Source organism: Octodon degus, unplaced genomic scaffold (assembly GCF_000260255.1).
Source record: "Octodon degus isolate 3935 unplaced genomic scaffold, OctDeg1.0 scaffold00012, whole genome shotgun sequence".
NCBI lineage: Eukaryota > Metazoa > Chordata > Mammalia > Rodentia > Octodontidae > Octodon > Octodon degus.
In genome coordinates, this window is record NW_004524588.1 from 19,876,446 (window position 1) to 19,881,658 (window position 5,213).

The following is a 5,213-nucleotide window of genomic DNA, read 5'->3' on the forward strand; positions in this document are numbered from 1 at the left end:
GACAAACCCTTCAATTTTCTTTGTTGTCCTTTAATGCTAGGTGATGACATAGAAATCAGAAATATTAAAAGAGGGAAGACAGTAAGCTGGATAACACAATGATGAGGAAAAACAAAACAGCACTGTAAGTAACTGATCTCTACCAGAGGTGGGCATCGCCCGTTTTCTGAGCATTAGGCTGCCTCCTCCATGGCTAGGTGAGAGCGAACCCTCATGTACTGGTTCTCCACTAAGAACTTTCTGATTTTGGAATGACTCAGCCACCAAGTAAAAATACTAAAATAGCTGCTGTTTCTTTTCAAATAATTTTATTCTGTTTTCTTTCTTTCTCTCTCCTTTTTTTTCTGCCTCTTGTGTAGGAGGTCAGAGTTTTACAGTTACAGTCCATTGAGTCTCTTTGGCAGGATTTCATCCAAGAAATAGAAGAGGAAAGGGTAAAAAGTCAGAGCTTCATCTCTATAACTAAGCTGTGACCCACTTAAAATGCCATTTTCATACACATGTTAAGAACTAGCCACAGTAACTTAAGAAAACATTGTTGGAATCCCAGGCTCCTGTACTAAAGCTCTAGGCTATAACTGAGTGCAGAGATGGTTAGGGAGTTTATTGGACTTGGAGGAGAAAAATTTCCTCTGAATACTGATTCCATTTTTTTAAATTAAGAATCTCACTTAAAGATAAGTGAAGGAAAACTGTTACTGTAGAGTTTTATTTCAGTATGTCTTTGATTTTCATTAAACAGACGATTCCCACAAGGGTTGCTGTTCAAATTACAATTTTCAGTTCCCTTCAAGAGAGCCGGTTGTCCTTAGTGACCTTGAGCAGACAAATGCACCGTTCCCTTAAGCAGGCCTGGGTGTGACTGCTCCTAGGTTGGATGTTGCAAAGCAGCCGGAACTGCCTGGAGTTCCTCATCCCCAACGTCTGACTAAAGCTACTCCACAGAGGAGAAAAAGAATGCATAATGTGCGTCATAAGGAATTTATCTATCATTCTTTAGAAACAATTGGCTATTAATAATTGATCTTTACCAGAGGTGGGAAACACAGTCATGAGGCCGAGTTAGCTGGGCCACTCTGAGCTTAGGGGTCCGTGTCTGCAAGGCGCCTCCCGCACAGACTCCAGCCCCATCAGCTGTAGAGAAGTCACTTTTATTCTCTCTAATTGATTTGGGAACAAAAGCTAGAGGGCACAGCCCAAACAGTGATAGTCTGAACAAATTCAGCAGCTGCCCTTGTTTACAGGCTGTGTGTACATAGTCCAGTGAAAAGATTTTTAAAAGAGCAGTAAACAGCAATCCACAGAGAGAATGAACTGGATTTATGCAGCAATTAAGGTTTATCAGAATGAAGTACTACCCTTAGCCAGAAGTTGTCGCTGATGGAAAAGGACAGGATCAGCTCACAAAAATCGAGGTTTACTAGAGGAAGCTTAAATTCCTAAATTACAGAGGCCACTGCGAGTATGACTTGCAGCTCGGGATCTAGATGAGGTTAAGCCTTCGAAGAGCGAAGGATTGAGAGCAAGAACAGCCAAGCATCCCTTAGCTGGAGGAAAAGTTTCCTTTAGACAAAAGGTGCAGAGTTTTCTGCTGCTACAAGAATCTCTGGGAGGGCCAGTGTGTTGTTCTTATTGGGAGAAAGAAGCTGATAACTTGCAAGCATCACATCCAAAATGTGAAAACCAAACAGCCACAGTAGTGGAACAGGGAAAAGAGATGATGTTTGTATTATTTTACGGATGTAAATGGAGGTACTGAAACATGCAAGACGTCTCAGAGCTGAGTTAATAGAGCTCATGGTTAGAAGGTATTTATGATGCTGGAACGATGGAGGAAGAGGAGCAAAGAAAAAACACTCCCTTGGTTCCCGAAAATCTCCTGGAGAAGAGGAAGGCTTATCAGGCCCTCAAAGCCACCCAGGCAAAGCAGGCACTCTTGGCAAAGAAAGAGGAAGGTAAAAGAGATTTAAGCGACTGGAATCTTTCCTTCACGATTCCTGGTGGCGGCGGCATGGCGGGGTGCGCGCGAAACAAACCTCGTGCTTTGGAAGCACCTGCGAACATTCCTGGGCCTTTGTTGTCCGCCTTCGAAGTATTAATGGGGTGCGTTCACTAGTAGAGAAGACCACTGCAAGACGTCGCCTGAAGAAGCTGTTCGGTGGTGTCTTTGTTAAAGTCACCCCCTAAACTCGCAAAGTGCTGCGGATCGTGGAGCCTCGTGTGACCTGGGGATTTCCAAATCTGAAGTCTGTCCAGGAACTCCTGTTGAAACGTGGACAGGGCAAGGCCAAGAATAAGACCTTCCTGCCGACGGACAACACTGTGGTCGAGGTGCACCTGGGCAAGTTTGAGGTCATTTGCCTGGAAGGCCTCATCCACGAAGTCGCCTTCCCAGGAGCACGTTTCCAGGAGATGCCTGCTTCTTACGCCCTTTCCACCTGCCTGTGGCCCAGCGCGCTACCAAGAGCAGGGTAGGCTTTCTCAAGGAGATGAGCTCGCCTGGCTATCGGGGTGAGCGCCTCCACCAGCTAATCCGCCAGGTGAACTAGTTCCAGAGACTGGAAGGAAGTGTGAGCGAACCGGCGTGGTAGGCACCTCCCAGCAGCGCCCAGCTTCAAGGAAGAGTTCCGTTGTTTCCCATCATGCCACCGCGGAGATCAACACTTGCGCTGGAGGAAGAGGTCCTGCCCCTTCTGTCCTGACTAGTGTTTGTGCTACTACACACTGGTGACATAGTGCAGGATGTGTGACTGCAAAACGTGATATCTTGACATTTGCAGAAACAGAGGCAGGAAGTTCTTTCTGCCCTTTCTACCGTTCTCCCTGATGCAGAGCATAAACGAATTCTGGCTTTTCTCTGAAGTAAGTCACTGGATTCTCATTCCAGAGGAAAGGAATAAAGGCAGAGGCAGAGGCAGAGGCAGAGGCAGAGGCAGAGGCAGAGGCAGAGGCAGACAGACAGACAGACAGACAGACAGACACAGACAGAGAGAACAGAATCTGAAAAAATATCTATACTTGTCTAGTCCCCCTCTCCCCAGTTACTCCTATTAGATCAAATCCTCCTGTCTTCCAAGTGTACTTCTCCATGATTGTCCATAACAATACAGCAGTTTCCATGGATTGGTGAGGCTTTATTTCTGAAGACTCTTCCTTCAGGTAAAACTTCTATTAGGTGTTTGCTATGTTTTTCCTGTTGTCAATCTGTCCTTTGTGATGAGGGCCACAGCATGAACCTAGCACTGAGCGAGACAATGACCTTTCCCTTCCCTTCTCCAGCCACCGATGGCCTGCAGCTGGTGGGCAACCCAAGGGCTTGGCTGGGGAAAGGGTAGCTGGGAGAGGGGCTGTTGGCCTGCTTGGCATTATACAGAGAAAAGGAGACCTGGTACCAATTTGGCCTCTTCTAAGCCTCCCTGGTACCTTCTTGTCTGCATTTAGAGTACAAATGTCAGTCAGTCTTGGGCTGTTAGAACCTCCTTGATCCCAGGGCTTGCTGTTTTGGGGCTCACAGCAAAGTGGCTCCCTTCCAACTGGCTACACACGCAGTGATGCCTAGGTGAGCGGACCACTGCATTTCAGTTGACTCGAAATGAAGCAGGGAATTGGCATTATTATTATTATTAATTATTATTCAATTCTCATTATAGATTCTCATATTTCCATTAAGCATTAAAGGGAGTAAAAAAATAAAATGAAAGCACAGAGCACAAAAGAGAGACAGCGGAAATGGTGACCAAGTAGCTATGCACAGGCAGTCAGCGCTAGCCACAGCCTTGCCGTGGGACAACGTAAGAGCTGGGGATTTCGCTGCCATTTGCCTTGAGCAATTCCACTCTCGCATTGAATGAAAGCATATTTCCCAAACATAGAAAAAAATCATTCATTGAGATTCTGCAAAAATAGGAACAAACATGAGCTGCATAGTTAGAAAATGCTACATAAAGTGAGAAAGTGTAGAAGAACATGCACACGTTGGGGGTTAGTATGTATCATAATTTTTAACATTTCCTGGAGGTGCTAATGAGTATAATGACCCAGTGGTGGGTCCATCCAAATATATTTTCAAAAAGAAGAAAATCTCAAGAAGTTGATTGCGAGAAGCTTCACCTACACTGGTGGAAATTTTACTTATGTAGTTTGGCACTGGATTTTTAAAATGTGTCTGTTATGGTTTAGATCTAGACCAGCCCCAAGAGCCTCAGGCGTCCTCATATGGGGCTCTTGGAGCATGACTGGGTCAGGGGGCAATACACCATCTGTGACTTCACCCACCAATGAATTCATGGTTAAATATGTTGTTATCGAGTGGGACGCGGGTGGTGGACAAGCATGACTGCCGGCATGCCTTGGAGGCTTCCTCTCGCTGCCTGACCGCCCCCTCCCCCCCTTGCGCTCCACTTTCTGGCTGTCCTTAGTTGGTCACTCCTCTCCCGGGTCCACCTATCAGGCTGCTTTGGTGCTGAGGCAGCCAATCAGAGTCCTGGGAAATCTGTGAGCCACAGTTAGCCTCTCTGTCCTTCACACTGCGGGCATCCAGTGCTCTGTCCTAGCAACAATAAAGTAACGAGTGTATTGTTCCAAGATTCAGACCTTCGAGCAACTTCTAGTCCACATCTCCGGAGGGAAACTGCGATGCTATTAATTTACTCAGTCGCCTTGAAAACCTAGTTGGGAGGCTTGCTGTGAGATTTCTGTGAGAAATTGATGCTTTCGCTGTGGGGACGGCGCAGCTATAGGAAGCCACAAATTTAAATTTAAGAAGTGGGTATCAAAATTACAGGCAAATGTCATTAACTTATAAATAGATACATTTTTAAACTGTTGCAAAACTACTTCTGCTCTTACTAATGACAATCATAAATATCCAGTCCACTTATACCCCCCAGAAAGTGGAAAGTGGGGAGCAAACAACTGGAAGGCTGGGAAAAAAAATCCAAAATGTGCAACATACTAGGAACAATAGAGCAGATGAAAGTGACAAGACAGAAAAGGAAATTCGGGGAAGGCAGTTGTGTGATCAGGGCTGCTCTTCCGGCAGGAGTGCTTGTCCATCCTGAAGGAAGTGGCTGAGAAGTGGAAAAACCTGGGTACGTGAGGTTTGGTCACACCAAGGCTGGCGTGAATTTGGAGCCCAAAGCTGTACGCGGGAGCAAGCCCCTAACTCCTCAGGCTTTAGGCTAGGACAGGAGGGCTCTACCAGGGAGTAAAAG

General features: G+C 46.1%; 1 pseudogene; it reads left to right on the top strand.

The window, feature by feature from the left end:
• Positions 1–1,828: 1,828 nt before the first annotated feature.
• Positions 1,829–2,549, top strand: LOC105741466 (annotated as a pseudogene).
• Positions 2,550–5,213: the final 2,664 nt, after the last annotated feature.